Raw genomic sequence first — 11591 nt, 5'->3', positions numbered from 1 at the left:
TCAGCTTTCTTATACGGTGGGTTACGCCACCAACCAAAGTTGAAAATCTTCAATTTGAGTTTTTCTTCATTTTTGAAATTCCTCAGTTTTTCAAATTCTTCAACTTTGCATTGTCTTCACTCTTCCTGGTGTTGTTCTTCATTCGAGTATATAAATATGAGTTTTAAGTCCTCTACAGCATTCAATTATTGTTATTTCTTCAAGATGATTTCTTCTGCTAAGTGGATGTGATCGGACCCTTCCCCCTCTATGCTAAACTCAACCCAGTCTATTCACAAATTCCTCATATGCGTTCTATTTGGAACTCGTTTAAATTATTCACTGTGTCCTTGATAGCTGAAGAAATTGCGAACGGAACTTTAAAACTTATCTTATCTGAATTTTCGGCTTTGCCGCTCAAACCGTTCCGCATCCCACGATATATTTATCTATTCACCCACGATCCTACACGATCGCCACCTCACAGTACGTGGATGACACATGTCATGTGAATGAGAAGGATCAGGGGCATGTTCGTCCTAAATCTTCGGGTGAACAGTTTTTCACTGCGACTATAAATACCCTCTCACCCCTTCCTCACTTCCTTTACTCCGCTCGACCTCTCTCTCCCGCTCGAGCTTCTCAAACCCTAGCGCCGCCGCTACTCCATCGTCGCCGGTGAGGAAGAGCTTCACTGCCTCGACCTCATCGCCGTCGTACTCGCACCGGCCGCGGAAATCTTCACTCCACCACCGCCGTAGTCGTCTTCCTCCGCCAAGTTAGGGCGTGGAAGATCTGAACTGGTGAACTTCACATCTGTTCTTCCCAGTTCGTCGTGTTCTTCACTTCGGGTAATTAAAAGTTACTTTTAACTGCTCGCTTTGATTCTCAAGTTTTCCTGAAAATCTTCAAAGGTGTTTATTCTTCAATTCTTCACACACATAAACACCTCACATGTCATCTGTTCTTGATTCGTTTCTCTAAGCTATGATTTTTCTTCAAGATTCCTCAATTGTGTGGATTTTCAATCTATACAACTCTGGAACCTAAGACAAAGAACGCTTAGTGAAATTCCTCAAGACTCAACTGGCCAAACTCCTCAAGCTTGTTCTTTTTAAAAAAACCTCTGAGAACGCATATGACCTCTCCAAATTCCTCGCAACTACACTATGTTCATAGGTACAAATGTCCGCTGCTGAATCACTAGGTTCTCATCAACTTAACTCATTTGCAGCGTTCCTCGAAGAAAAGATGCATACTTCTTAAGAGAATTCGATTGTTCAAATTCCTCAACTGAAGAAAATGGCAGATGGTAAGAAGCCACAGAAGGGAGGAAAGAAGCCTGAGGTCATGACTGCTTTTGAGATCCCCGAGGACATTTATGCAGGCTATTGCACACCTGATGAAGCCAAGTTTGGTAAGGAGAACAAAAATCAGCGAAAGGTGCGCATACAGAGGATTGAAAGGAGATGGGCACGGGAATGGAGGGAGTACATGTATGTAACTCCTAAGTACATGAAGAAATTCGCACTCAACCCTCCATGCCCAAGACCTCCATTGGCACCAGGCCAGTTGGTGGATCCCACTAGCCTCAAGTGCAGTGAGGATTATCCTGATGAATGGGCAAAGCACCAAGCCAAACTGGCTAAGCAAGCAAAGGAAGCAGTGAGGAAGTTCAACACTGACTATGCTGCTGCTGCTGCCTCTGCTGAGGCCTCTGCCAGTCAGCCCAAAAAAGGCTATGCACAAGAAGCTTGCACACATGTCCAATGCTTCACCTTCAATGCCCTCACGGCCAAGCTCCTCTGATGTACCATCAAGGCCAGACTCCTCAAGGCCCTCATGGCAAATTCCTCAGACTACTCCGTCAAAGTCCTCAGCTCCTCCGTCAAAGTCTTCAGCTGCTCCGACAAAATCCTCGGCACCTGTGCATCTCGCCATGTGCCAAAGGACTCAAGGCTTCTCTATTGCCTCAGGAGCATCTGCAAGCTCCTTTGCTGCTTGAAATTCCTCAGCTGGTCCCTCTCCGCTGAAGAAAAAGGCCACTGCTGGACGAGGCACTCGCCCAAGTCCTCATAAGAAGCAGGTCGCCTTCCATGTACCTTCTGATGATGATGAGGATGATGATGAAGAACTTGCGGAAATCATCAGAAGCAGGCAAGCCAGGGCCGCTAGAGCCAAAGGAAGCAATGTGCCACTGATGTTGGATCCCAAGCTGATCCTCGACTACATTGACTTATGGCACAAGGACCCTAACACGCCTTTGCCAGAGATGAACCTCACTCCTGGTCAAAGCCATGTCCTCACTCTCACTCCTGATCAGCTCCTTGCCTTGCAAGTGGAAATCAAACAACTAAGCGATGAATTTGATCGCTATTATGCTGATTGGAAGGGCGCCAAGGTGCGTTTCGTCAATCTGGCGAAGAAATTCACTTCAAGTGCTGCTCCACCTGTGCACGTTGAAGTTACTCAGGCTGGGGTATATGCTCAGCCTACTGAAGAAAATGCCAGCACCGCTGATGAAAATCAGGCTGCTGAAGAAAATGAGAGTGCCAGGGCTGATGACTCCATTCCAGCCGCTGAAGATATTGCCAGGGCATCCACTAGTGGTGCGCCTGAAGAAAGTGAACAAGTCAAGGCAACTGCATCAGTTGCGCCTGAGGAAAATGAACCAATGTCCTCTGCACCTCCTGCGCCTACACCAACTCCAATCCTTCCATCTGCATCAGATGCGAAGAAGACCAAGGCTGCAGAACGTGCAGCAATGAAGAAAAGGAAGGCATCAACTTCTTCAAATTCTTCAGCTCCAAAGAAGATGAAGACTCTGATAAGTTAGATTGATAATCCAATTGATGCTGTTCCAGTTTCATCAATGCCATCAAGGGACCTTGTTCCTTTTGGTGAAGATTATGTGATTCCTGATGAATCTGATGAAGAAACTCCTTCTGCTGCTTCTTCAAAGCAGTTGGACGAAGAAATTGAAGTGGATAAGATCCCTTCAACCCCAATCATTTCCTCACCTTGCCTTAGTTTACTGCTGAAGAGGCAGGTGTTGAAGAAATTGAAGAGGAGGATGTGGACATTGGTTGTACCACTCCTGTGCTCAATGATGAATTTTGGGACAGTCAACATCCCAACTCTCCAATGTTCACTCCCCTTCAAGCTATTCCTCAGTCCCCTGCTACCACTGAAGTGCAAATGGGATCTGAAGAACCTCATGCAACCCCGAGTGTTCATGAAGAAATTCCAGCCACTAGTGCTGAAGAAATTGTCAATGAAGAATTGATGACCCAGGCTGAAGCTGAAGAAGAGCCTGAAATTCCTCAGCCTGAGGAACCTGAGATTGCGATTCCTGAAGTGGTGCTGCAATTGACTGACACTCCTCGGCCCAAGCCAAAGGATCCTTTCTCTAAGAAGCAAAAATTCAAGGCTGATGATTTCTTCGGCGAGCATGTGTTCTTCACTGACTTCAACCCCTATGACAATGCTCGTCTTAGAAGGAAGCGTTTCTGGACTGCCAGCCAGGCAAACTTCTATTCCTCAGTGTTGTACAACAAGGACAAAGTCTTCGATCATGAGCATATTCCTCATGTGGACATGGAATCCATGTCGTGCTTCTCTCAAGTCCTCAGCATGATTCATGACGTTGGCTTGCTCAATTTCTGCTCTGACATTGTTGATTGGAATGAAGAACTTATTCTTCAGTTCTACACAACCTTGCATATCACAGGCGATGTTGCTGACGTCAACTCATGGGTGTTGGACTGGATGACTGAAAACACTCATTACAAGGCACCAGCCACTGAATTGCTTCGTGCCCTACCAATCAGTCCTCCACTTGACGGTGCTCGTTGTCTGTATGATGAGCCTGAACTCACTGATACTATATGCAAGTGCTCATGAAGCCGCTGAAGCCAGGACAAGCCCCAAGGACCAAATTCCTCGTGAATGAATTGCTCTATGTGCCAAGGACAATCTACCGCATTTTGACGAAGACCATGAGTCCCATCAAAGGCACTCATCCGATGAAGAAATTATCGAAATGATGAAGAATATGCTTTTCAACATCATTCATGGCATCCCCATCAATTATCATGATTTCTTCATGAGGACTCTGGCAAATATTGCACTTTCTCCATTTGAGTTGAAGCCTTATGCACCATGGATCATGAGATTCCTCAGAACAAGGTCTTCACTCAACTACAAGGCTGATTTTCAGAATCACCTCAGCTACTTGCCCCCCATTGAAGTCCTCAAGTGGACAATTTCCTCATCTGATGAGAAGGGCAAGTCACCTGCCGTGATCGATGAAGGCATTCGTCCATTGTATGGTCAGTTCCGCAAAGCTACATCTTATTCCACCAATGATGACTCTGCCACTCATGATACTATTGCCAATGCTACCAAGACAAGTCATCAAGCTACTGCTCCTTGTGTGTTGACTGATCGTGAACTGCTAATAAGTCTTCACCAGAAGGTGGATCGCAACCACAAGTGGGTTAAGCGTCAGTTTGGCTCTATTCTTCACAACATTACTTCCACACATAATGCAGTGAAGAAAAACCACTACTACCTCCATGAAGTGTTTGATTGCACCTGGGCTATTCTGTCACATCTATATGGTGAAGAAGATCTGAAGCAAATGGGCTTCAAGGAAGACTTTGACTGGTCTGCTCCTCCTCCGAAGAAATTCAAGAGGGTCAAGGTTCCTCCCTTGGTGGCCAGCTCATATTCTTCATCACGCGCCACGGACGAGCATGAAGACTTGGACGACACTGCAGCAGGCCCTACATCGACTCAAGACCCTGACAACGCTGGCGCTCCTCCATCTTCATGATATTCTTCAGGGGCGTTAGTCCTCAGTTTCAACCCTTTTGGTCATTCGATGACAAAGGGGGAGAAATTTGAGTTAGTCTTGAAGCGGGTCTATCTTATATGGGCGTTTTTTTGCTAAGTTACAACTCTCATTCTTCTGATGACTTTGCTGGATCGAGTTGTAATCTTAAACTCTATGGTGACCTGATACTTTTGTTGTGGTCTTCTGCATGCTTATTCCTCATTAATGTTAATGCACGCATGCTGAATTACATCAGTCACCATATTTCATCATGCATTTCAAATTCTTCATACTATATATCAAATGCGTGTATGAATACAAGATATAGAGGGAGATCTCCATGATTATACTCTTCAAGTGTGCATTGCTTCAAAAGCAAATTCCTCACTATGCACATCTTCAGGGGGAGTTCTTCTATATCTTGCAATCAAATTCCTCAATATCAGTATTTACACTTCATGTGTTTATCCCCGTTGAAAACTTAACCTATATTGTCATCAATCACCAAAAAGGGGGAGATTGTAAGTGCATCTAGTGCCCCTTAGTGATTTTGGTGTATTGAAGACTTATAGGTTAAGGGACTGATGCGTTTGTGAGTGTACACAGGTCAATAAGTCTATGAGGAGTTTGATATTTACAGAGAAAGTCGACCCCTAAAAATGAAGTTCTTCGTTTGAGGACTTTGGATATCCGAAGACTTTCTGAAGACTTTGAAAGTGAAGAAATTGGTGTGACCTTGAAGACTTGGTATTCATTCGAGGAACATGAAGCGTGAAGACTTTTGTTTTCGTATTTTCATTTTCTCTTTCTTGAGTCATAGGAAACGCCGTACTGTTAAAGGGGGTCGAGGAAATACTAAGGAAAATTTTCCATGTGATGCTCAACTCAAAATCCTACACCTACCAATCCCTTCGAGTGAAGCCATTGGAAATCTCATATAGTTCAGTCATATTCTTCAGTGATAGAGACGAAGTTCTTCTGGTCTCTGAGGAATTTGTTCTGACTGAGGAGTTAGGAATTCACCAGTGTGAATTGCCTACACAGTGAGGAACATGATAGCCCTGAGGATTTTGATAGTCAAAATTCCGACCGTTGCTATGCTATGCGCCAGCGGTTCCAAAATATCTACCCACCTAACGGTCATAACAGACAAGGGCATTTATGTCTTATCATGTCGGGCTGCTCCCTAGGCTATAAATAGGCGCCCCCTTCAACCACTAGCTGGTTCGCTGCTCCGAGAGAAACTGACACTTGTCAATTGAGAGCATCCCATCCTCCGAGGACTTTGAGCGAAAATCATCAAGTGAGGAAAACCCAAACCCAACACACCTACAACCCAAAGTGATTGAGCATCACTGAAGAGATTGATCATGCATGGATCCGACGCTTGTTACCTTTGAAGAATGTGCTTCTTCCAGACGGTTAGGCGTCAAGGTCTAGAGCATCCAAGAGGAATTGTGGATCGCCGAGTGACCGAGTTTGTGAAGGTTCGGAAGTCACCTGAAGACTTACCACGAGTGATTGGGCGAGGTCTGTGTGACCTTAGCTCAAAGAGAATACGGTGAGGACTGTGTGTTCGGGACTGGATGTCCTCGAGTTTAAATACTCAGCCGCTCCAACCAGATGTACAACTGAGACAGCAGTTGGAACTGGTCTACCAAATCATTGTCTTCACCAAGCCTACTGGTTCTATTTCCTCAACTCTTTCATTTCCTCATGTCTGTTGTTGTGTGCCTATTCATATCTGTTTGAAGACTTTGACTGAAGTCTTTCTCAATTTCCTCAGATCAATTTCTTCAGTCTGTCCGTCTTCTTTCTTGTGTTATCCCGTGTTTACGCTTTCTGTACTCTGTGTTTGTCTTCATCTCGCCATGATGACTATGCTTGTATTCTGTTATGTTTACTTCCGAGTACTTATTCTGCTGCTAGTAGTTCTTCATTTAGGAATTTCCTCACTAGCAAATTCCTCAGTGAAGAATTTCATAAAAATCGCCTATTCACCCCCCTCTAGTCGATATAACGCACTTTCAATCTTGGTCTCAACACATGAGTAGGTGGTTCTCTCTCAGAAAATGAATGCTGGAAGTGTAGGCACGTTCTGATGGCTTCCCTCACGAATGATGAGAGGGTGGAGGGGTATATATAGCCTCCACACAAAATCCAACTGTTACACACAATTTACCAAACTTGGTGGGACCGAATCAGAAAACTTGGTCGGTCCGATTTAGTTCATAATGTGACTGTTAGGCATTTCGGTGGGACCGACACGTCAACCCGGTGGGAGCGATATCATTACGGTTAGGGCATAACGTAATCTCGGTTTGACCGATTACACAAACTCGGTTGGACCGACTTTGGTAATAAGCAAACCAGGGAGTTGGTCAGGCAAACTCGGTGAGACCGATTCGCTCGTTTTGGTGGGACCGAAGCGTTACGAAAAAGGAAACAGGATGCAAACTCGGTGGGTCCGATCGCTCATCTGGTTAGACCGAAACGTTACGAAGGGACACAGGGAGTTTGCAATCCTATCTCAGTGAGACCGAGATCCCTATCGGTTAGACCGAAGTGACTGGGGTTTCTGGCAGTGGCTATGTTAACTGAACTCGATGGCGCCGGATAGATCAAATCGGTGGGGCCAAGTTTGACTTTTGGTTTGGAACAAATGTGGATATGAGAAAGTGGTTGAGGGTTTTTGGAGCATATCACTAAGCATTTTGAGCAAGCAAGCCATTAAGCAACACCTCATCCCCTTTTAATAGTATTGGCTTTCCTATGGACTCAATGTGATCTTGGATCACTGAAATTGAAAATGTAGAGTCTTGAACTTTAGAGCTTGAGACAATCCTTTGTCCTTAGCATTTTGAGGGGTCCACATCCTAATCCATGCCATGCCAATCATTAAACTTTCTTGAAATATTTATCTTGAAATAGCATTAGTTCAATGAGCTATATGTTGTTAATCATTACCAAAACCACCCAGGGATAGTTGCACTTTCAACAGGTCTCTAATATTTGCTCCTTTTCCAGTCCAGAATTCCAACTGACGGCATTCTCCCTCTTCATGTAAACCTTATAAAATAAGAAAGAATAGGCATAAGTATTGTGATATAACTTGTAATAACAACGCATAATGCAATAAATAACGATATAAAAGCATGATGCAAAATGGACGTATCAATGAGCCGCCCTTTGATGGGCCGGCTCAAGGTGCACTGGCTTGGGCCCGCTTGTAAACCGTCATATGAGTTTCCTTTACTTAAGGGACAAGACGTAGACTTGTTCCGGCTTGGACTCTCATATATGCCTCGGGCCTCAACTTATATATAAAGGGGAGCCCCGGGTTAGACAGAAAAACCTACGATCTCTCGAGGTTTAGGGTTGGCCAAGCGCACCTCTTGCATCGAGATCATAATTGATACACCCAAAGTAGGACGTAGGCTTCTACCTCTGCAAGAGGGGACGAACCTGGATAAATCCTCGTGTCTTTCGTGTCCACTTAACCCCTTCGATCTACCACTCGACGTGACGGTCTCGCGCCTAAGTCCTATGTGGACATCTGTCGTGAAAATACCGCAACATAACCGAAATGAGAAAAACAGGGCACGATCGGGTCGCGAGTGCCGCCATCCCAACACTTCCCACTCGTCACCCGTCATGGCGCCATGACCTTTTAGTCGTGCCATCCCACGATCGGGTCAGGGCGCAGCTCGGTTATTAACTGACGAAACTGAAGAAAACTAGCTACTGTCGAAACTGAAACTTTTTGACACCTAAAACTCTACTGAAACTCTGAACTGAAGATTACAACAACAATGGCTTAATGAACTTCACAAGGGCCATGTAGAGACAAGAATATTGGATTCTAATTTTCTTCCGCAGTGTTCGGAATTCCTAGATGTTTTGGGCTACTGCATGGAACTCATGAGTTCTTCCTGCTTCCTTTAGGTCTCCAAGATTTTGATTTGTTCTTGGAAGTTCAGTTAATCTTCGTGAACATGATAAGTATATATTTGTGAGTGCCTAATTCAAACGATTAGTATACTCATGTGCTGAAAAATAGTGGTCGGCCATTCACCCCTGATTGTACTATTACCGAGCCTGATGAATTAACAGTCAACTTGAAAACTTAAATCATATATGTGAAGTCCACTTCATTCATCATCAAACGAAAGGGTGGAAATTTTAAAATGTTCAGAGAACGCCATGTGGCTATGATTACTTATTGTGTCTATATAAATCATTTAAATGTGTAAAAACTTTGAGCTAAATGGTTGGCTTTGCACCAGGTAGATTACTAATTTTTCACTAATAAAAATTGGTTGCGCAATCTGATTACAATATTTATGTGTATAGAGGGTGATACTACAACATGAATTGTTCTTTTTGCATGTCTTATCAGAGTTCGGAGGATACACATGCTAGGCCACTTTCATATATTAGATTCGCATATACCTCTTGCTGAAATTTTAAAATTGTACATTTTTTCGACAAAGGGTGGATTTTATTGGCTCAAAATGAAGCATGATGAGGATACAAAACACAATGAGAACACACACGGCTTCTGCATAGTTAGGATGCACACAGCTAATACCAACACACGCACACAAAAACACGCCATAAAATAGCAAAGTCATACAAGACCAAAGCTATGTGTAGGCGAGACAGAGAGAAAACGATCAGATCCGCGATCGGCAAACTACAACAGTGACCTTATTTGCACCAACCATCTCATGGACGATGAGGTTGTTCAACAACAACGCCTTCATAAAGTGAGCGACGCTCAAGCGCCACCGTCACCGGATTCGTCTAGAATCTAGGTTTTCACCTTGAAAAAACAGTCCGAGCATATCCGAGTAATACCTTCAACAAGGTACCAATGTAAAAACTTCGTCATTGCCAGGTATAACCAACTCGGGTATGACCTAGGCTTTCACCCGGGAGCTCGAGACCAAGTACTGGAGTACCGACACCATCGACACCACTCATGTGTTGTCTCCACCACTTATCTGTGATCCCAGCAATTGCATGCGATTGCCGCCGAGGCTGCACAACCATTCCTCTGCGTCAAGTCATCGTCCATAGTTTGCATCTCACTACTGAAGTCAACCATCGGATCTAGAGGGAGAAATCCTGACGAAGACATTTCGGTGACCACCGTAATTCACCGCCGCCGTCACGAACATGAACAACGGAGTACCTCGCCAGAGGGCACTCTGCCCGGGCCCATGGGCCCAAGGACCGACATGCTACAATCATGAGACTTAGGCATTGTATCTATTGTATTCTCTTAGTCGTTAGAAACTTTTATGGCCCATATTCATATTTCTAGAATGTTTGTTGTGAAATATCATTACTAGCACTACATCGACATGCGTCTCTTAGATGGCTTAGATTGTTGATTAACAAATTTCAGTAGCCTTAAACATTTTTCTACTGTTATAGATTCTACACATGATGACAAGTATTGTTTGTACCTTTCTTGAGGGATATAATACAACAACCAAGCTAAAATTTATTTATTTAAGATATGAGATATTCATTCACCTTGAAACTCTATTTATTCTAGGGAAAGAAATTGCAATAATTTATTTAATTTAAGGACAGTATAACCGCATTCTTTCCGGCCCTCTCACGCGCCCACAAATTTAGGCCGTTGGATTGCACCTCTAAGCCATTCCTGGCCGTCGATGGCACTTTTTCCTCTCGCGTGGGCTTTTACTGGGCCGGTTCGATCTGTCCTGGGGCAACTCTTCCCGTGGCCGAATCCAAAGCATCTGGTTCACTGATATTCTCGAACGTTGGATGAAGAATGAATGAATGTGATTCTGCTCCGCCTCCTGAAAAAAAGATTCTGCTCCGTGTATTCGTAGCCCCACCCAGGCAGCCACTTCCCTCACCTTCCCGCATGCACCTCGACTCCACACCCTGGATCCCTCAGATGCGCCGCCACTGCCGTCGTCACCAAGAGAGAGAGAGAGAGGGAGAGAGAGAGAGAGAGAGAGTGCTAGCGATGGCAACGGCGGGCCAAACGGATTGCCAAGCACATGCGAAGTGTATCCGCTGAGATCGCTGCCCTTCTAGATCTCCGAATCTCGCACGAAAGAAGGATCATGGGGATGGCGGCGGCGGCGGCCGGAGTCACTTCCTCCATCATCCACAGGTAACAGGTCTGTGTACCTCTCCTCCTTCTGTGCATCCCCTGTTTTCTACGAATAGCTTACTCGATTTGGTCTCAGAGATGGTCAAATCGAAGAAGAAGAAGAGGAGAGGCTGAGCATGTGCGTCGCTGCCGTGCAGGAAGACGATGTATCCGGGCCTGCCGCCGCCGCCCCATCGCAGGAAGAGGCGCCCTCATAGGTTGTCGAGGCCGAAGGCGACCACAAGAGAAACCTCGAGGAGGTGAGGTGAACGACACAGGGGACGACGCCAACCGACTGCGCGTGGAAGACTGGAAGCCAACGTGCAGGTTAATCTCTGCAGCACCCCACCCCTCTATATCCAAGATTTGGTAATGTTAATGACCTTTCTGAACATATGGGCAGGGACAACGTGAACCTGCAAAACCAAATAAGAAAATGGGCATTGACGCTACTATGATTTGTCATGTGCTAATGAAATTTGCAACCCAAATTTATCAAAGAATGGAGATCTCACCTCGTCCATAAGGACGAGTTGGCGATGCTGGGCGGCGATGGCCAAGATGATGCGGATCGGCAACTAGACGCCGGCACTAGGATAGAGAAATTGGATCTTTTGCCCCACTTAACTTCTCCAT

At 45.0% G+C, this 11591-nt stretch overlaps 1 long non-coding RNA gene across 11 annotated transcripts in view; it reads left to right on the top strand.

The window, feature by feature from the left end:
* Window positions 1-10691: 10691 nt before the first annotated feature.
* LOC119295115 overlaps window positions 10692-11591 on the top strand; it is a 9489-nt gene continuing 8589 nt past the window's right edge. For 4 of the 11 annotated variants that reach the window (XR_005143763.1, XR_005143761.1, XR_005143759.1 and 1 more), the window contains exons 1-2: window positions 10692-10983; window positions 11053-11282. This is a non-coding gene — a long non-coding RNA (uncharacterized LOC119295115). The remainder of the gene's footprint in view (window positions 10984-11052; window positions 11283-11591) is intronic. The other 7 variants (XR_005143754.1, XR_005143749.1, XR_005143751.1 and 4 more) reach the window with 5 other exon arrangements.

This window comes from Triticum dicoccoides, chromosome 4B, assembly GCF_002162155.2.
Source record: "Triticum dicoccoides isolate Atlit2015 ecotype Zavitan chromosome 4B, WEW_v2.0, whole genome shotgun sequence".
NCBI classification, from domain to species: Eukaryota; Viridiplantae; Streptophyta; class Magnoliopsida; order Poales; family Poaceae; genus Triticum; species Triticum dicoccoides.
This window is presented reverse-complemented; position numbering and strand designations above follow the sequence as displayed.